The 22473-nt window shown below is 41.0% G+C and overlaps 1 protein-coding gene across 1 annotated transcript in view; it reads right to left on the bottom strand.

Moving 5' to 3' along the window:
- TRIM2 (tripartite motif containing 2) overlaps positions 1 to 20795 on the bottom strand; it is a 129178-nt gene extending 108383 nt beyond the window's left edge. Inside the window, exon 1 of the mRNA XM_080384896.1 lies at positions 8849 to 20795. The gene's annotated coding sequence lies outside the window, so the exon portion shown is untranslated. The remainder of the gene's footprint in view (positions 1 to 8848) is intronic.
- Positions 20796 to 22473: the final 1678 nt, after the last annotated feature.

Here is a 22473-nt window from a genome sequence, read left to right as displayed (position 1 = left end):
GAACATCATGCTGTGCCTGTGTACAATTAACTTAGCCAAGCAATAAAACATTCAGAGAAGAAACAGAACAGTGCTGTGATATGTGGATTTCTATACTGTGCTTACATGGTGCTGATCATCCAGTACAGTGAAAGCATTGCAGCTCCCAAGATCTGTGTATTTATTACAACCTATTCAGGTATCACCTCCACAATCTCTGTAAAATATCTGAATGAATTACAAAAGCTGTAACATCCTATAAAGTTGTTTTCTACTCAGTAATCAATATAGGCACTAGGGCTTTCATCCATAAAGGGACACCTACATGTCCCTCTGGATCAAACTATTTATGATTAGGGTGAGAAGCATCTCACTACAGAGGATCTGTGTAACTTCTTACACATTACCTCAGCTCTATGATTTCAGATATTTGAAGACCTCTGAAGTGGTTTATCAGAAATTTCATTGTATACCTCCTCCTGTACGTAACACGGCTTTTTCCAGTACTATACTTGGCCTTCAGTTTGACAGCAACTGCTTTGTTAGAAAACCAGAAGTCTTGCTTTTATCATTCTGTCATATCCCATTGCTGAAACAACACTCCACTGATTCAACATCAAACTGACAAGAAGCACCTCGTTGTAACCATACTGAAATAGCTTTAAAGTATTTTCCCTGTAGATTTCCTTAGGTAACTATGAGCTTTACTTTTGATTCTTCAGTCTTTATAGTGCTGGACATATGTATGCAAATGGATGAGTTGCAAAGCAGCAGAAAATTAGATGCTGCATTATTTTATGTTGGTCGGACTGAATCTTCTCAGAATGTCTACATAAGATTGACTAAAAGGAGGCATTATGTTTATGTAAGGTACATCCCCTACAAGCAAACTGTTTTCTACGCTTCCAGGAAGTCTTTGAGGTTTTAAGTGCCAGTGTTGAATGAATACTATTTGTCAGCTGACACTAATTTTGATCTTCTTTAATTCACAGTCACTCACACATATTTCTTACTGTTGAGGAACACATTTTGTCCCCTTATTTTTTTTCCAAACAGTTTGGTGACCCATTTTGCAGACACTGGTTGCTCATGAACATACCAGCTATTGACTGTTGGAGTTATGTGCATGCTTTTCACCCATTGCCTTTTTTGCTGAGTGGGTGGCTGAAACTTTCCTAGAAAATAATCCATAGCAAACAACAGAGAATAGATTTCCATGACTAGTCTTCTGGGATTTGCAAACATGCCCGTGACTGTTCCACCATTGTACAAATATTAAAGACTAGCAAATAGAGACACCACAGTCTTCAAGAATGTTGAATTAAAATAATTCCACTGTCTTGCCAGCTTTAACCACTATTTTCTATAGCAACAGCAGCTAAAAAGATGGCAACAGAGCCATGCTAATGGTCTGCAGGAAAAATATTGAGAAACAGACCTTTCTTCCACCTTCAGCCAATACATAGTCTGGAGGCTGCACCCATATCCCTTTCAGATGGTGGGGGATCATGGTATATGCCTTTAGGTATCTCCAGTTTGGCCTACTGCAAATGTCCAGGTTCCTGCTGCGTGCCTTCCAAGCAGGCTATGAAAGCACATCAACTTCAGTACTGTAGAGCTCCCGCTGGCTTCCCATCTATTCAAACTACACACATTTTAAGCTCTTGTTCCTAACCTAAAAGGTACCTTTAATTATTAGTACTTGGCTATATGTAAACCATTTAATTTTTATATATTTTTTGCAGCACTCCACTACCATAACAACAGGCCTTGCAGATACTGAAACTATCTGAAGCTTATCAGGAAAAACTGTCAGGTGCTCAGGGATGAGCATTTTTAGCTGACATACTTGAGCTATGGAACATATTATCAGGAGGGATAGGCATAAATTAAATACACAAAGGAAGATGCTTACCCACATTTCCTCACATTGCAAGCCTTTTTGTACCAATGAATGCAGAATACACAATAATCTCACAGAAGGACAACGAAAACTCTAAAACCACACCAGAATAAATATCAAAAGCTAAGCACACCAATGGGTAACACACTCTCAAAAAGGAGGAAACAGACAGGACCTGAACGCAGAGTGCATCAGGTATCTGGCACAGCTGATCAGCTCAATCTGCCAAGGGTCTCTAGACCTCCAAAGCATTGAGGGTAAACTTGACTTACCAGAACTAGAGAGAAATGATGGCACGCGATGGTCGGGGTACAAATCATAACTTATGTCAACATAAAATGGAACTTGCTACTGTTGCTCTAGCTCAAGAGCTAGAGCTCTCCACTCCCAGTCCAGTCAGATGATATGTACAAAAATAAAAAGGCATGTGAGTAGTCCCCTTACTTACAACGTCTACGCCATTCACAGCAGGATGAGTGCCTGGCTACAACAAAGCTTTGGGTAAGGTTACTGGTCACGGGCCTCCATGAGAGTGTGTTGAAGCTGCTTTTAGTAGTAGGAGTCTCACAGTATGAACTTTCGCTACTACCAGGCTCAAGACAAAAGTATCTATTCAGAGACATTCATTCACCCATTTTAAAAGGGTTTACAAGGGTGGCTGCTAAGAACTAGCTGCGCTTCACTACTGAAGGCAACTGACACACTACAGAAATAATATTTTTTTCATTTTTTTCCAAAATGGCTGCTTCTTTGAATACCCTAATGTTTTTGTTCCAGAGTTAAGCTACTGAAAAGACTGAGTTTTAGAGGTAGTGGTGTTCCCCTGAACAATTCTGTGATCACAGCAGGCATTTAGCATTTCTGAAAATGTTACCAGAACTTGAAGATTAACACTTCAAGCTAAATACCCAGATCTGAAGAACACTTTTGAATATCTAGTCCTATGTCTCTAAGACAAATCACACAGAAAGTTAGTGGTAGAGTCAAACTCCATAACTCTCAAAAATGGTTCTCATCCAGAGCAGGTGTAAATGTGAGTAAATGAAACAAGCTATACACCATGGCTTGCTTGTTCAACAAAAGTAGCTAGAATAATTTGTATGTGGAAAACTTCCCAACAGAAAGGCATATGTTGGCATGACAATACATTAAAGAGGTATTGTGTAGAAATACAAGAATAATACACAAGAGGATTATTATGAGGACAGTACTCCAGAGTCCCATCAAATGTGGTTTGTTAGAAACAGGAATAACACTTTCTAGAACTTGGTTGAACTTGCAGCAATGACCCTTAAAGCTAGTAATAAAATTTTCCAAAGACCTGAAACAAAAGTTTCTTTTCTGGTACTCCTGTCTTCATAATTTTTCAAGAATATTGTATGCCTAGAAAATTTACCGGTTTCAATTGATGGGTTTTATTTTGCCTGCATCCTTTGTCACCCTGTATATATAATCTTTCAATCATCTAATAGCTTCTGTTTCACACTCTGATCCTTTTGTTTTCTTTTCTGTGCTTCAAAAAATAAAATTTATAAAGGAGGTAATAGGACACAGGGTGATGGTTTTCTACTTTTCAAGAACAGGGATAAATGTTTTGAGTGGGGATACAAGAATTAACACATACTAATACAAAGAACTCCTAACAGCTGAAGTTCACCACTGCCACACACATAAGCTGCTTTGCATAAATCAGATGCACTAAAGAGTCTGGGGTAAGATATTCTAAGGAAAAGTTACTTTAAAGAGGTAAATCAAATACACAGCACTTACTATGTTCATGAAGGACTAGACTGGAGCTTTACCCCTTTCACTTGAAACAATATAGTTATATTCCAAGTCTTGTTCTAAACAGATATTTTTAGAATCAATTATGCTAAGTGGTTTGAGCTACCTGAAGATTAATCTTTCGGTCTCAGTGAAAACTCAGCTGAATAAAGCAACTCCTCTTCTACAAGAAGTGTCATTCTTCTGCTAGGGACAGAGGAAATAATTTCCAAAAATGTCCTTTTTATGACCTTTGCTGTGCTGTAGGATAAGATGATCATTTGAGTGTATCCTTGCTTCTGCCAGCAAAAATTAAACTGCCCTGATTGTGTTTTCCATTTAAAGTTAATGAAGGCTTTCAGGAGCTCAGGTTTCCCTCAGTTGTCAGCCCTGCTAAAATGGGGTGGGGTTTTTTGGCACTTAAGTTTCCTAGCAATAGCCAGGGCTAACGAGACGCAAAGATGTGTCTGTGGGCAGAAAAGTGGAAGCAACTACATAAAACATTAAAAATGTTCATTAGTGCATTTTTATAAATGTTGACATTGTTCTCACATCTATGAAGTTAAATCCTGACACACCTCACTACAGTCCTGCACCTGACCGCCAGTGATACAAATATGAAGAGTAATGACAACAGCATTGGTTTCAGCTCTCAAACATTACTCAGACATATGTAGGCCACACTGAGGCTTGTGCTGCTTCAACCACAGTGTGACAATAACTACGTTCAGCCTGCCTTAAGCCATCTGGGGCATCTTTCCTCTGTGTCATGCTGCAGGCATCAAGGAAGTTAGACCTGCTAAAAATTAATGTCCTTGGGTAGCAGGCTCTCTGGGTCATCCACCATACCGTCCAGTGATGGTAATAAAAACATGAGACCTGTTGTAGAAAAGGCTATGAAAAAATTACAGCACTTCAACTTTCTCAGTGATTTTCCTACCCAGGTAAAGAAAATCTAGATATTTTAGCATAATACTTGATCATCCAGCTTTTGATAAAGTAACACTTAACATTAACACTAAATGTGTGTCATTTGTATTATATTTGAAAACCTACTTTTTCTTTCTTCCAAAGTGCTTCATCTCCCTTGTTGCCAAGGCTTCTGTTTCACCTCAGGCTTGTCATAATATTCAATTCTTTATAGTTTTGCATTTTTCTCCTCCAGGGGCATTCTTCTGTAAGCTCAGCAAGACCTTTTTCATTACATATTCTCTTTTTTGCTCTTTCTTTTTCCTCTCAGAACCTCTCTTTTATGCTTATATTTACTAGATATGACTATGTTTTATATTTCTTCAATATTACTTTCTTAGGGTTTCTTTAATCCCATCTATCCCATTTCATAAGGAATACATCCATATTGCTTGCTTTTTTCCCCTCAGGCATCCTTCCTCATCTCCATGCAATCGTCAAGTTGTTCCACCACTTTTTCCTCTTCAGCCTTATATCATCTTCTTTGCTACTATCACTATCAAACCAATACATTGTTTTCTGGAGTCCACAGGCCGTGGACAGCGGGGCAGTACCCATTTTTGAAGTTAGCATCCATTCAGGAAAGTGAACATTGCTGTCCTTCCCTATGGTGACTGACTCATTAAAGCCTTAGAATTGCTCTCACAGCTGTTTGAGACCAAGGAGATGCCACTATGGATGCAACTTGCTCTTAGGAGACTTAAGAAATCAGGGATTACAACATTTCATCAGCACTAATCCTATACTGATCTTTAGAACAACTGCAGTTAAAATTTCCATTCTGATTGATGTAACTTGGGTGACTACAAATTTTATTTGCTTCAAAAGCCTAACCTCAGCCCTGTGAGGAGTTATTTGCTATGGCAGCATGATAGCAGTCATACGCAGACTAGCTTCTAAACAGGCAAGGGAGTAGTAGGTGTAAAATCCAATAGGTCTCTCACTTGGCAGAGCAAAGCTGTCAGGTCAGGACTCGTAACAGGTGAAGGAAAAAAACCAGGAAAATAAGCTTCTGTAGATACAGCTAACAAGTATTATTGGAACATAAGTCCCTAGTCACTAGTCCCAGAGAGTTTCAAGAACTAGAAGGTGCCATAAATAAACTGTAACTACTAACCCTAATGAGAGGCATACCTATGTTTTCCTCTACCCGTATTTATCTGAACAAATTGGCACACATTAGATGGGAAATTCTCTGAAGAGCACAGAAGGAGGTTCACAGCCTCTGACTTCCCATGTCAGGGCAGGTGCAGAGCGCAGTCACCATCGGGTGGGAGCTGCTATCAAGCAGAGGAAGCACACAACAGTAGCCAGTAGGAAAGGCAATTTTAAAAAGACAGCTCAGGAGCTGGCTATGATTTTAACATTTGGTCCTAATGAGCTGGACTGAACTTTCTCCAGCACAGTTGTGCTTAAAGCAATTCTTCTGGACCAAGGCTGCTGTCCTGGTCTAATTATTGTAGCAATTCCACATTCCCCTGCCTTGTGTAATTAATTTTGGTTTGTGGTTTTGCAGAGAAGACCGTTATTAAAACAAAATCAAGCTGGTTAGTGGTAGCACTAGTGTTTGTATTACCACAGCACCTCTAAAACCTAGTCATGGTTCAGGATTCTGGTGTCCTGAGGCGGATGAAGAAACATAATGGAGTACACACCATATGTCACAAGATGGAAGCACTGCATCTTTCTCCAGCTTGGCAATATGGCTCAGCATTTCACATTTGGTTCTTTGTGCACACACAATTTCCTGTTGCCCACTGAATACCTGCCTGAATACCAAACCACAACACTGAAATATTACTCATCATCCATTCAGATAGGAAGCCACCTTCCTCAGAGCAGGGCTTGCTGCAGGAAGAGGGGGTGACTGTTGTAGGTACTCACACAGTTCCCATCAGAGCAACACTGAAGCACCTCACTGTCTGTTATGTACTCATCATTGTGATGCCCCTGTGTAGAGAGACAGCCTAGGTGTTGAGAGACCTTCTTGACAAAGCACCTTGCCCAAGGTGATTTTAAAAAGAAAAGGAGGGAGAGAGAGAGAAAGGTCTGTGGCAAAGCAGGAATTTAATTCAGATTTTCCTGGTGGCCACAGAGCTTAGAGTCTGCTATTCTCTTAACAACCTTTCCTTACATCATGCTAGGTTTGCATATTAAAAGCTAAGATGCAAACGTTTAAACTGCACATCTTATTTTTTCTTTTTTTTTTAAAAAAAAGACAAGTGTAAGGTACTGGTATGCTACAAAAAGAATTTCCCTTTTAAAATAAGCCAAGAAGTTTTAAGCATTTTGGGGAGAGGGAAAAAAAAAAGAAAGAAAGAAAGAAAAGGCCCTGAACACTACAGGTTTCATAGCTTTAGAGGACTGAAAACCATCAGTTTAAAGTTTTAAGGCCTTTACATTTTCTTAATTGTTTTTCATCTAAAATATTTACTCCATTTCCCAAGTAGCTGCTACATAACTGTATTTGCCCTTGCACTGCTTTTCCTCCGTATTTTTTATGTAGCAAGCAAAATTTTATTAACCACAATTGAGGAGAAGCTGAAACCAAAAGAGAACAAATGAAACTTCACACAGCAAGTGATCTCAGGCTGCAAGAAGGCAACCCAGCATTACAGAAGCATCATGTGGGCCCTCTGGTTCCTATGCCATGTTTTTTGCTTGGCATGACACCAGTGAGGACCACGTGCATGGTCTGCTGGGAGACAAACAGGCACAGTTAGGCAGCAAGTCTGTCAGTGAACACACAAAGAAGCAGAGTTTTAAGCAGCCAGAAAAATGTAGTTTGAAAACCAGAAAGGGAAGAGGTGGTTTGAAAGCCACTGAAATACTTTGTTCACAATTATGAAATTCACAACCTGATTTTTTAATTAAATTAGAAGTACCTGTTCCTTTGCATTTAAAAAGAAGTGGCCTGTGAGCTGAGACTCTGGCCACAGAGGAATAAGTGTCAGGTGAGGGTGGAGGATTAAATGGTAGTGAGTTGGACCACTTACTCATTTAAGGGAGCACACGGTACAAACCAAAGTTTGGTTTCAGTCTGGGTGCCTCCCACATTTTGGGGTTTTTTTACATTTTTGCTCTCCCTACATATAGATTTTTCATGCAGGTCAAGTAATTTTTTCCAATTCTATGATCAAAAATTTAATGTCTCCTCTTTGTCCAGTTGCACTGGTCTTTGCTCTCTCACTTTGGCCCCACCCACACTACCCCTTCCAACGTTTTTGTTTGCAGTCTCTAGAAAAGAAACAAACTAAAATTTTGGTGAAGACTTTATTCTGTGATCCAAGGAAATAACAGTTCCAAATTAAACAGCCCGATGCCTTACAGCCTGACATGGTGAGCCCTGATCTGAGCGTTAGCCCATTTATTTATCTAACAGTTCACTCCAACAGATAACAGTGCTGATCACATCAGAAAGAACATCTCTGCAAACATACTGTGGCTGCATATTTACTGGGAAGCACTTGAAAAAGTTACTTGCACAATCATGCATCACTGGTTATGTATTCAAGATAAAGTTTAAACGCTGTTTATACCTCAGTTTATATCCTGTTATCTTTGTCTGCGTACTAAGAAGATTTAGGATCTCCAGACCATCCTTTAAATCTAATAACAGATTAGCAAAAAAAAATTATACGGCTGTGAGAAAAATATTTAACAGCGATATTAATATAATCCTCCATGCAGTAAAATGTAATTAAACTATAAGAATATAAATTACTATTCAACATATTTTAGTGTATGTATCTTGTAGGTGTCCAACCCAAATATTTTTAAAATATCTGCTCCTTAAAAGTGAAATATGTGATGATAACTCATAATCTTGCTTTTTTTATGATTTCTGCATATAAAATACTGTGGTTTTGTAAATGAATCCCAGTGATAATAAACAAACACCATGAAAATCAACACTAAGTAGTTACAAGGTAAATAAAGGAGTCCTTGCTGAGCCAAGCAATTTCATTGGTGACCATTGCAAAACCAAGGAAAGTGTTATAATAGTTTATTTGCCCAACTTCCAACCTTAAGCAACTCTCCTTTAAAACTGCAGACAAGGAGAGCTCACAGACCGTGAATTCTCTGAAATTTATGACCTGCCTCTGGTGCTGTTTCTCTGCTTTCAGACCAAGAGGAGCAAGCAGTTTTACAGACCACATTCAGCTGCAGACAAGAGATAAATAAGCTCATCTGCTCTATTAACAAGAAAGAACGAACATGTTAAGTACCTACCTTCTCCTCATTTTCTTGGCTCCAGCTTCTCCACAGTCTTCAGCCTTGTAAAACTCTCCCAGTCTGTGAGACCCTGCAACAGACCCTTGAGTGATTCATTGTGGCAAACTTCCTTCTGTTCAGCCTGAGTTTAAGTGGCCAGACTCGCTGAGATGGAAAAACAAAAAAAGTGGAGGCATAGAAAGGAGAAACTAAAACCATCTTACAAAACAGTGGGTCTGGTTAAGGCAGACTGTTCTTTCACCATGTCGGAGAGTTAGTTTACTATTGACTTTGCCTGTAAGTCACTAGGGTGCTAATGCCAGGCAAGGCAAAAGGCATCTTGTCCTTTGATAGGATTTAAGGGTAATCTTCAGGAGAAAGAGTGAGAACAGTTATTAGCATTTGGGGGTGTGATTGCTAATCCAGCAATGATGCATGACTGATTTATTAACTGTTTCACTTGCAGAAACAAATGGAAGAAGGTTCTGCCAAGAATCTGCCATTCTTTGATGGAGACCACAATGTCTGAATCCTTTTCTTAGAGCAAAGCCGTGGCAAATGCTGAGCCTGTGTGTTTCACAATGAGGGATTAATTCTGTCTTAATGCATAATCCTATATGCTCACAGAGGAGAGAGTGCTGCAGAGAATTTTAAAAAAGCATTCAGAAATATATATAGCGTGTTCTATTTCTGCATGCGTTTTTCCCATTTATCAACATCATAGGTAAATTAGGTCACATGTCAAAATAAGCCGTTAGGGCTTCCCCTACTTCTTTCCCTGCACCACCAAATCCTAACTCCACATGTGGCACTCCACAAAAGCAGCCAAAGTGCATGTTGTAGGTTACTGTTCAAGAGGACTACGGGGCCTTGAAGAACACTGAAGCCTCTTACACGAGAAAATATTCTCTTCCCAAAAGGGCTTACAATCCAACCATTCACCACACCAAACCAACTGCATTAGCAGCCCAGACAAAAATCAGTCATTTGCAGCATTCTGTACATTTTCATCCCATAGGCACCTATTTGCATATTACAGTGGTATGTCCAGGAAAAGGCTTCCTGATCTACGCATAGCATTGATCCTTTTAAGTTGAATTGATGTTTCGCTTTCAGAATTCTTCCCAAGTCTGAGTAACCTACTCAGGTACTCTACATATTATCTACTCCCTATTATGACTTAAGCTTAAGACACACTGCTTTTGAAATAAGAGCTATTAACATTTACATTATGTCTTTACACCAGAAGGACTTCTCCACCTGAGTTGTCAGTTTAATTGTTAATTACTTTATGTACCAGATACCTCATAAAAGCAAGTCAAGACACAAATCTTGGTTCAAACAATCTGCATTCAGAATTATGTAACAAGTGAGAATTGTTAGCTAGCAATAAACAAAATAAATAAGCAGACTGAAACAGAAAGAGTGGAAGGGAACACAGCCTATAAGCAAGGTCAAAAGTTTTCTAGACCTTCAGCCTGATCCATACAGCCAGAGCTCTCTGCCTGTATGAATCCTGCAACAGCTAAACATCACTGTTGAGCTTTCAACCATGTTTTCCCCTTTTCAGCTCCTGCCTTCAACTTTAACAGAATACTTCACTGACATCAAAGTGCAACCCGTTGCTTTTCACACAGCAAAAAACCTCCATTCAGCAGTCCATTCCCTGGATAATTTGAACAGTCAAAGTTGGCTTGAAAGTAGGTAGAGCTGGCCACACTCTACAAGGTGTACAACCAATGTACCATCATAAGAGATCTGCCTCGAAACATGACTTAATCACAAGCAGATGGGGGATGGGGGTGTGGGGGCCGGGAAGCTAAAGGTTAAGATCCCCCCAAAGCTGTGTCAGACTTTTTTTCTTCTTTTAAATGAATGTTCTAGGGGAAGGGGGAAAAAAAAAAAAAAAGACTTGAGTAAGAAGTTGCAAACTGTGGACAAAAAGAAAAGCATTTGCATTCTGTTGCTTTCTCAGCAAGACCTCTCACCTGCTCTGTGGGCAGTTTCACTGCTGATGTAAGAGCCCTGCCTAACTCTCTGCACCTCACCTTGCTTTGGCTTGTGCTACGTAATATTATGTTGTACTTCATCTTCGCAATTAACCTCAATGACTTTTTCAAACAGATTTGGACCTGTTCTCTGATAATTTATGAATTCTGTAAGCTGATCTGGGATACAGATCATCTACTCAATTAACATACTGGCTTATTTTTATTAAGAATTGACCTTAAAAAGCAGTACAGAAATGACAAAATGTCACAGGATGGCCATGCGTCATTAAAAACTGGAATAACAGCGTAACATCAAGAAGTTTTCCTTCCACTTTTGATCAACATCACAAGGCTGCTTTTGTCTAAAGAAGGGAAAGGCCAGAAAATAAATAGCTATAGGATAGCTCAGCAGAGGGAGGTACAAGAGCAGGGCACATTTCAGGCAGAACAAGATGGCAACTCAGTGAGGGAGTCTGGCCTACTTTAGTCTCTGATGACAGGAGCCCTGCAAGGTAACAGGTTAAACCAAGTGGAAAAAATTATCTTAACAGTCTGGTTTCCCACAAAGTACACAGCCTCCAAACTCCATTATAATCCCACTTTATTTTCTTTAGTACATTATCTGTCAAGAATTAAAATGATTTAGTAGGTACATAAGGCAATTACTTTGTAGAAATTGACTAAAGTTTTCAATTGAAGAGTTGCTTAACTTTCTTCCACAGTACAGATAGTATCTTTTTCCTTATTTAGCTGGTATTATATTCAGCACCAGACTTATTTAAAACACTGAGACCTTATGAACAGTGTCTCTCTCTAGCATCCTAAAAATACAGCACTCTTCTTCCCTTTGTTTCCCATGTTCATAGAAAGTAAACCAGCCTTTTACTCTAATATCTTTTATCTGAAGGCTCCATAAAAATTGTTCCTTCAAGGCCTTTATTGCCTTCAGAGGAGGAAAGCCATAAACACCTCTTAGCTGTAGTGCCTGATACTTGAAAGCTCAAGCTATCTGCATCTTTAGATACAGTCCCTAGCAGGAATCTCAAGCACATAGACACAAAAAAATCAAATTAATCAACACAAAGACTTTAATTGCTCAACACCAAAATATTTAAATGGTATATCCCAGGACTTATGTCCTATTTATTGCACATGATGATTTTATCTTCCTGTAACAGTCCAGTCATAGACTTGGACATGTTATTTCTAGCAAAAAAATCACGTAGAAAAATGGCCTATTCTATTGCACCAAGTACTGTACCATCCAAAAACTGCAGCTGGGTAATTTGCAGTTTACTCTTAGGTCTAAAATCAGCTTACACTGACAGGAAGAGAAATTGAGAAGGTTATCTCCCACTGACCTGTCAGTTTCTTCCTTATAAAACCACTGCATCTTCAGGGTAGAACAGTCTTCACCCATAAATCTTAACAGCTCTCTAAACATCTGCACAATGGTTCATCAATTACCCTTCCCTGTCTTCTGTCACCAGCAAAGTTTGGGGAGAATTTGTCTCACTGGAGAGTGACTGTTTCTGGAATAAAAGTCTATGTCTTGTCTTTATTCCACACCTAGAAAGAGAACAAAGAAACTGCAAGGTTGGTATCTAATCTATTGCCTTACCAGAGACTTTTCTCTCCACTTTCAGTGGACTTTGTTTAACTTCACTAGTTTCCTAAAGACTTTCAGGATTATTGTTGCTCAGCACTTTGAAGCTGTGGCACAACGCAAGACAGGGCAGAGATACTGGAGTCACCTCTGTATGAACTGCTTCCACAACCAGCCCAGGTCAGTACCCAGGAACACCCCAGGATGACTTCTCTTAGCAGCTAGGTATACATCACCTCCTAGGGACAAACCCTACATTTTTTCAAAGGGCTACTTTAAGTCTGATTGTTATCTCAATTCTGTCCACGTAAATGAGAAATTATTTCCATTAGCACTGAAGAACAACTGAACTAGAGGCTGGATTTAGTGAGATTCACACAAATTGCTCATCAGCCCCTTCAGGCAGGGCTCTTACTTTTTCTCAGTTCTGTACAGCAGCTAAGCAGCTAGCTCACACCACCCTGACCTGTGACAAGGGTTTTGGAACAGAAGAGAGGGGGGAGAAAAGAGAAACAGAAGTACATACAGAGAGCCCCATCTGCCAATCAGGAAGGAAAACCAAATTGCATTAAAAGGATCCATGGCCTAGAGGAGGTTCCACATTATCATTTACAAAATGTTACCGCTTTGATCTATAATCCATGTTTTTATCCCTCCTCCTCCTTTTACATCCATGGGAAATTGTTATCCTTGATCTTGCTTGGGGTTAGAGCTCTGAGTCTGGGGAGACCACATCTTTCTGAAGTGCTTTGCCCTTTTGTGACAGCATTAAAAAGACAGCTTTCCATGACCGCATTTTTCTGTGGGCGCAGGATTCCCCTCCTGAAACAGCAGGTATCACCCACTAACTCTCATGGACCACTTAGAGATCCTGGACTGAAAACAAGTGCAGAGCATCATCACATACATTTCAAAACCCAAGAGACCCTCTTCTTTTATTTTAGTGTAACTGGCAGAGCTTCCCAGACTCTGCAAGGATAACTCAAAACCGCTGATCAGTGCTTTTTGCTTTAAAGTTACCACAGTGTCTCCCAAAGTAAAACAAAACACTCCTGCAACAGAAATATCATACAAAATTTTATTACTATTTCTTTAGGACTTAAAGGGCCAAATTCAGCTTAATGAGGCAACTCAGGCAAACACTAAGTTCCAATGAGTTTGACCCATGGTATTCTGTTCTCTGCAACAAACCAGCTAAAGTTCATGATCACAAATACGTGCCCATTTCATCTGTGATACGGGTGCACAAACGAGCATGGGAAAGTGGATGGAGGGATATAGTCAAGAAAAAAAAGTTTTGTGAGAGTCTAGGCAAAATCCAGGTGAGGTAACTGATAGTGAGGAGAGTTCTTAAGAGGGACTAAACAAGTTCTCATTTCAAACAAGAAGTTGTAAGATGTTTAATTTCCCCACTGATTCATAATGTCGTGACATTGAAAGCAAGAGGAGGGATGTGCAACAGAAAGGGGCAACGTCTCCTCTCCTGTAACATAGGAGCTATTCCAGAAAGGAAAGAAACAGAGTTCAGATCCATGCTTTGCTGCTCACAGCATTTGCTGACTGGCAAATAGATACTGAATGAGTGAAAAAGTTTAGGGATTTGACATCCATTGGCAAGGAGAAAGCCCATCATCTGCATCCCTTACAGCTGCTGATACTCAGCCAGCGCACTCCAGCTCTGATGTCAGCGGTCTAAATGAGGGCCATAGCTCACTGATAGTTTAATCCCAGGAAATCTCTGCTGAACTATCAGCCAAGGCTGACTTCCACAACAACTGCACACTGCTTCTCAAGCACAGGGAGGATTCCCTAGCTTCCAATTCAGGCAGGGAAGGTTCTGCAAGCAAACAACTCTGGTGCAAAGTTCAAACTTACTTTCAAGACAGATCTGTTTACACATGTTCACCACCATGAGCCCTCAGCGAACAGAGAAGAACCACCAGTCCCTCAAGTAATTAGAGCAAGGCTATGTCAGTAATAATTACTAAGTGCAGCAAAATGCCATCTTGGCACTGAATAAACATATTCAGAATACGTGAAAATACTGCAACAGCTTTTCATCTTCCCTTGCAGTGGCTGGAAAGCTAAAGTCTATTCAGCTTTCAGAGCCTCTTGTGGATACAATCACTTTATGTATAACTGGGAAACTTGTTCGTGACTCATCTGCCTGTACTACCAAGTGGATTTTTTTAGTCCAATAACCAGACATCCATTATGTGGGCTGCTAAATGATTTACATTGCTTGAGTATACACTGTACGCACCTCTTGCAAATTTTACATGCTGGCTGTATGGAGAATGAATGCTTGCTGCTTACGCTCCAAATAGCAATGAACCCAATTACCTAAGCTACTAACTCCCAGTAAGGAAGCCAGAAATACAGCTGTTACTTCACTACCTTAAAGAAACATTTATTATTTGTTTCCTAAACTACCATAAGTTGAAATCAATGAGTCATTTACAGTAGTGAACAAGAAGTCCATAAGTACAATTCACCTCTTTCAATAACTGTTGTTAATGCCTTATGCTCTAGAGCTTGTATTCCAGAGTAAGCCTTACCCCACACCTGTGAAAGCAGACAAGAATCCAGCTACTCTGGGAATCTGAGTGACTTCTGAGATGAAGCCATCAAGATGAAAAGCCTGGAAAAAAAAGGTAATTTTTGTGAAGCAACATAAGGATACTTTTGAATCATCTTGTGGTAAAAAAACTGACTTCTATCATACACAGCCAGAATGAACTTTGGTATGAAGAATGGGTACTAATGGCTGCAGAAGAATCATTTGAAAAAAAGATTTTGGCTGAAAGCAACGTGTTGAGGTCACCTGGTCCAAACACCTTTTCTACCCAGGGCTAACTTCACACTAGATATTGAGATCCTAGGCCTTGTGCACTCAAGGTTCAATGTGGATTGAGATATCACATCTCAGGCACTGGTTCCAGTGCTCTGCCACTCTCATGCAGAAGAATCTTTTTCCATGTTCTACTGGAACTTCCCCTCTTGCAGGATATCACTCTTGCCCCTTACCCCTTCACTGTGCACCTCTGAGCATTTAGAGCATACCAGCTTTGTACCTGGCGACAGAGCAGAACCATCACCACTCATGTACAGCAGTGATAGCAGTGGGCCTGCATGGGTGCAAGACCAAACAGACATCACCACCAGAGGAAACAGCTGAAGTTCTGTGGATTGAAAGCAGCTACAGAATTAGCCAAGAGCCTCACTTAATAGCTCATATTGCATTTCAGGGCTCTGACGCACATGTAATTGTCTGACGTCCCCACACAACCCTGCATTCACAACACTGCTGACTCTGTGCTTCAGGGGAGGACTTAAAGCTAGGACTGGAATAACAGGAAAGTCAGAGGAGAGTGAATAACAAGCTTATTCTTCTAAGTTCACAAAGCACCTGTCATACAAAACAATTCCTTTCAAGAACACCACAGAAAGTCACAGAGTGTATCAAAGAATTAAATGAGAAAGCCAAAAACTACCAATGCAATTGAAATCTGATCCCTCTGCTCTTATTCACTGAGCACCTTATGAAGACCAATGGTTAAATGACTTTCCATTTCAATCAGTAATGAAATTGCTGTCAGTCATAGTCAGTAAAATCATGCTAATCCATAGGAAGGTTTCAGCTCCTGTTCCAGACTCTGAGGTATACCCACAAGTAAATTCGTCACTAAAAACTATGAGGGGGGAGGCACCCCTCACACACATCACACTGATGCACACCTCAGGAGACTCAGCAGACATGTAATCTCTTAAGTTTAGCAACACAACTGATCCAATTAAAAAAAAAAAATCTTTTTTAAAATGAAGTTTTGCATGTGAAAAACATCTGTCTTCCAAAACTCTCAAATTACGTTTACATATATTAACAGCTAAGGCTTAACCATATCATGGAACCTAAGATGGCTCCTGGCACCAATCCATAGGGTTTGGGAATGGGAAACAGTGCACACCACCAAAATGAAAGTTTCCCAGTTAGCAAAAGGTACAGCTCCAACTGCATAGAATCAGGCAAAGCTGAAAGAAATTAATTATGAAACTCCTCCTTACTCGCTGGAAAGAAAGATAAGGTGCTTTGAAGGATCTTTCTGGAGGCCAGTTTATCTGCCAATTCTCTCTCCTGCTCTGCATCTTTCAGACTACTTTGTACAGTGGCTAAAAGGGAGGATATGAACAGATGGCTGTTTGCTCTGGTAACTGTGTCTGCTCCTAGTCAGATTAATTGGTTATGACCCAGTTAAATATTACAGCCTGGTAAAATGATACAGACAGTCCTTCAGTTACTCTTCGCAGTCCATGTGAAGAGACTGAAATACCTAATATCATTACTAAGAATGAAACCACTTTCAAAACACGCTAGGAATTGTGCAAAACAATTGCTGTAGAGTACAGTATTTGTCCTTCCAGACTACTTAAAGAGTATAAAACTTACAGGAATATGATGGTCAGATGGAGGTTTAGAGACATAAGGCGTTCATGAGGATCAACAAACCCTAGGATATTTGACAGAACAGTATCAGTGTCATGACTACTTTTTGTCTATTCAGGCCTTTGGCACCAAGCTGCTCATGAGACTTAAGGGCTGCGGCAGTATCTAATTTCATCTCTCTTCTGATTACGCTGAGAAGAGATTCCCCTTCAAAAAATGGGGAACAAGCCAGAAAACTATAGCATTGTACAGATACTAACTAAAAAGGATAATGTGTTGACCTCAGTACTTACAATTCTCTGTGCAAGGCAAGATAATGGCAAAAACGATGCCATCCAATCAATAAAGAATGAAAGGATGAGAACATAAGTAGGGCTGGTCTACCTGATTATATGGAAAATACACATTACCTCACAAATCTGATTGCATCCTCTGAGACTGTGGGATTGATTGCTAATGATAATAAAAGTATAACAGCTTTAGCAGAATACTTGACAAAGAGCTGCAGGGTACTCCACTTAAAAAGGTAGCTCTTATTCTACACCAATTAAAGCACAAAAAGTGGATTTAAAATTGGCTAATTGGTGAACTCACATAGATAGTGGGGAAACATGATCAGCTGAGGAAGTTTCTAATGGGGTAATGTACAGTCTCATTTTGGGTCACAGCTCATAAAGGTGGGGGTTTTCCTCCCTCTTCTGTGAAACATGCATATATGTAACACATGCATATGTCTGTAGATGCGATACATACACGTGTATGTTTACCATACCGAGACTGACAAAGGATAAAAAAACTTGATCATAAGTGAATTCAGCTCAATACATAGTACTCAAGCAAACTCAATGCAATAAATACTAAGAACAGCAAGCACAGGCCTCAAGAGGACAAACGTATATTCTAGAAAACAAAGAACTCTAAAATAATTTGGGTTTACACAAAATTAAGATATTACAGACACATCTGAGGAAAGAAAAAGAGCGACTACAACCCCTGTATTTGTACTGTGCTACAGGGAAGGGGAGAAGCAGTAGAAAAGGAGCTTGTTTCTCAGATCTTTAAGAACTCTGAAGGAGGCACAAAGAGCAACAAAGAGGTGAGAGCTTATGAAAATGCTTTGCAGGGGAAGCCTATGGAGCTCCAGCTGTTCAGGCTATCAAAAGGAAGACAGAGATTACCTGGTTACATAAAAGCTTCAAAAGAAGGAAATGAAAATTTTTAGAGATAGGTTTAAAATAGCAGTGAAAGACACACACACATACACACAAAACCCCAGTGGTTCAAGCCAAGAAAATTAATTTGTGAAATCAGACAACGTTGTAATTTAGCAGGTGATTAACCAGAAGAACAAAGTACCTGGGGTTAGATTTTTCATCTTTGCTTGGTGTTTCCAAACCAAGACTGGATGTCTTCATGAAGAACAGAAGCTTTAGTCTGACTCTTTGGATCAAGGGGAAAACAAAATGGAAACACTGCCAAAAGCACCAGTTTTCAGCCTGTGGTGCTTGTCCATAGTTTACTTCAGAGGTTGCATGATCCCTCTCACAGAGCTGAGATCCAAGTCTTTTGTCACCTACACTCAGATAAAATTCATCTTCTCCCACTACAAAGTTTCATGTTTCTTTACACATACTCCACTACCTTTTAGCAGGGTGGTGAGAAGGCATGACCATTTTTAATGCATGTAACGAAAAAAAAAGTAGTGTTTTCAAGCAGATACCTAAAAGCCCAGGGAAATACACATCATCCACATGATAAATAGCTGTAACACATCCCTAACACAGACTTTTAACTGACCTCATCTCTCCCTCTGCTACCGAAAGATGCACAGATTGTACCAGGCCAATACACGTGTTCCACATGCCCTGCCTCTCAAATAAAATTAGTGAAACAGATGACTTAGCTTTTTTTGTTTTTTTTAATCTTAAGAGAAATCCCAGGATGACACTAAAACAAAATATTTATTAGACCCCATCCTCCCCTGTAACTTGGACATTACCTCTGCCCCGCTGGGCAAGAAAGCCTTCAGGAACACACACTGCAAATCCTTCATCTACTGACTGTTTCCTCCTCGTGAAAGAACTTGTGCCTATTCAGAAGCACAAGGCCAAAACATGCCTCATGACATATTCTCTCAGCACTCTGTAGAAACATGCAGCTCCCTCCCGACTTTCACCCTACATGAAACAGCTGCAGCACTAAATTTCCATTCATGGACGTAACACCCCCCGCCCCCACACACACACACGCCAGAGAGCGGCCCCACACGTTAAACGACGGCTGAGAGTCCCTTCCGCCATCTAAGGCTACGCGTAGCACCGTCCCCACGCGCAGCACAGCCCGGCACGGCACCGCCGCGGCCGCCCAGCGGGGAAATGGCGCCCGGCCCCTCAGGCGCCCTCACGGCCGCGGGCAGCCGCGCCCGCCGCGAGGCCTCTGGCGCCACCCAGCGGGCACCGTCAGGCATCGCCGCCGGCCGCGGGTGTGAGGGAGCGGGAACCGCCCCGGAGAGAAAGGCCGCGCCCGGGGAGGGTGTGATCCTGCCCGCGGATTAAATCCTCCCTCTCCTCCCTGAGACCGTGAGGGTTGAAGGCAGTCGGCTTTCCTGTCAGAGGAGCTGCTGCCATCCACCCCAACAAACTATTTTCTGCCCAGAGCCGTACCTTCCCAAGCAGCTTGAGAGGTCCCACTGGGGTTAGGGGTTATGCCACCAGAGCAAAGCCTTGCGGCAGGGAAGGAGCTCGGCTGCAGCCTTGCAGCCCGCTGCCACCCCTGCCTTCGGTAGTTAATTAAACCTTGGCCACGCTCTCACCTCCCATTAAAGAGCAGAAGGAGAAAAAGCTCTCAAGTACTCTCTGAAAGAGCACCATAAATGTCATCCACTAATGGGAAGCGATGCGAAATGGCTGCCCGCTCCTGCTGGCTTTTTGTGGCCTTTCTCCTTGCCGAGGCTGCAGTCGTTGATCATGGGCTCTTCATGTGCCGGGGCAGCAGTCAGCATGGCTGCACCCAGGGCCTTCCCCACACTGCTGCAGCATAAAACCGCAGCAAATAGTCACGTACGTCACTGCTGCTCAGCAATGCCCTGCTCTGCGGGGACAGGGGGCTTCTGCACAGCCCACGGCTGCCAGGGGTTTCAGGCACCTATGCAGAGAAGGAGAAAATAATGAGATATATGCATTTTTATATATACACATTTTTATAGAGTTGGGGGGGGGGGGGGGTTGCATAAGAAAAACTGCTTGTAGTTACGTGGGGTTGTATTTGTGAAGGATGCAAGTTTTGAGGTTTGCCTGTTGCTAAGCGTAAAGCGGCCAACCTGAGTTTTCCCAGATTTCCCCCCTTCTGTCTGATCAACCCACAGAGTAAATGTGCATTTAGGGAAAACATTTTTAGTTCTAGCACCCAACCCAATTTTGACAAAAAAGTCAAAGGCAAACCCCTCCTCTGCCTTCAGCTGTGAGATCTAGGCCTGCAAATTCACTATATAATTAAAAAAAAAAGGGGGGGGGGAATTTTATTCTAAGAATTGCTGCCAGATCTTAGTGGTAGGACCACACTGAAGTGGGTGCAACAAAGAGATACAACAATATCTTCAGATGTCCTTTGGATGCATTGCCTCTTTCAACTACTTAACTGGTATAATGAGCTAAATGAAAGCATATGGTTTTTTTATATCACAGAACTGCTGCTTACTTTTTTTTTACTTGAGGTAAACTAACTCAATTTTTAACATAATATCTCAACCCCTTACCTTGACTCTCAACATGTTCAGGAGCTAAGCTATAAAGTCTAACGATGGCTAACCTGCAGACCTCAAACTTGGTCTGAATTGATTCCTGTGCTCTGTCTTTTTTACCCAAGAAGTGCACCCTCTCCCCCCTTTTCTTCCTGGCCTGCCCTCAGTCCTCATGCTGCTTCCCCACCTGCAGTCCTCAAACTTGGTCTGAATTGATTCCTGTGCTCTGTCTTTTTTACCCAAGAAGTGCACCCTCTCCCCCCTTTTCTTCCTGGCCTGCCCTCAGTCCTCATGCTGCTTCCCCACCTGCAGTACCAGCAAGCCAAATGCTTCCTTCCTGCCCTTATTTCTTCCCACTGCTGTATACTTCTGCCTTCTTATGCTACAGGATCACTTTGGCATAGCTTTTTTTGTATCTCATTTTGATAGCAATGTATTGATCACTATTCAAAGGGAAGACAGCACAGGAAGAAGTTTTGTTTCATACATCCTGTAATTTTTATGACAGGGTTCTTTTTGTAACCTGCAAAGTGATCTGATAATCTGCTTGTATTCTTGATTTTCTCAGGCCTTGTCAAATCCTCTTGCTATTTATATTGTTCGTTCCAAATCCTGAAAACAGCATTTTTTCTTAGCATTGCTATTTAATACTTGTCTTTTGAAGTCTGCAGGCATCTTGCCTCTGAAAAGAAATGTAAGTACATGGTCCAGAACAGCCTGCCCTTCTCCATCTGAAGGGGTTCCACCTGGGTCATCTAAGAAGGATTTTTTAAAAAGCTATTTTTCTTTTAGTTTATTGTGTCAGTGATCCAATGACAGCTGGCAAAGGAGCTGTTTATCAGGTCTCTACAAATTGCGGTTAATGGGCACACATACCTCATACCCACACAAAACCTCACTTGGTGGGCTCTGTGGGTAGACCCGGGCCTGTATTCCTGCAAATACTTGTGGGCACAACCAAGTCACATCCTTACACTTAAGGTAAGTGCACATTTCAGCTTATTTTTTGTCTCAGTTCAACACCCTTTAAAATATATCAGCTATCCTGTCATCTCTACTTATTCAAGTGCTTGCCACTTTGGTGTCACAGCCTGCTGGAGGGTCTGCCAGATACTCTGCCAATACACATAAACAACCAGAAGTAATAAACTGAGGCAGGGAAAACTTACTGGTAAGGTTTCTCTGGAGGTAGGACACAAAATATCATGTGTCCTACATATATAAGAAAAGGGCTTGAAAGGGGGAGTTTCAATTATGATTACTTTGGGGAAAACAAAGGTGAGTTTGGGTTTTATAGATGTCTGATTTTCAGAATTGCTAAGCATGTATAAACCCCCCAAGAGCCAGAGGGAGCTGAGACTCCTAAATATCTGCAAGTTCATCTGCACTATGTTCCAGCACTGAACTTGTTCTTTGTGCTGATTTAGAGATGGTGATCAGGACCTTGATGTCACTTAATACATGTCTGACAGTGCCATTTTAACAGCAAAATCCTCCATCCACACGCTTTTAAGGAATGAGGAGTAAGAGCCTGTCAGGTGGATTAGCCATATGTCAACTCCCCAGTGCACTACAGCAGAGCCATCATTAATCTGAAAACTTGATCGCAAGCCAAAGGGAACAATTATATAACCTAGAAAACTGAAAGGCGAATAGCACAAAAGCAAACAAGAAAGAACAATCATCCTTACTTACACATGTGCACATTTTACTACAACTATTAGGCAATCAAAATTGTCATATAACTGCCTTTTTTTAAATTACAGAAATGATGGAAGGATTGCAGTAATTAAAAACTGCAGGCAAGATGCTGAAAGATGATAAATTACATAAAGGCAAAGTGCAAATGAAGCAAAACTTCAC

The sequence above is a fragment of the Falco punctatus genome, assembly GCF_963210335.1.
Source record: "Falco punctatus genome assembly, chromosome: 1".
Classification (NCBI taxonomy): domain Eukaryota; kingdom Metazoa; phylum Chordata; class Aves; order Falconiformes; family Falconidae; genus Falco; species Falco punctatus.
This window is presented reverse-complemented; position numbering and strand designations above follow the sequence as displayed.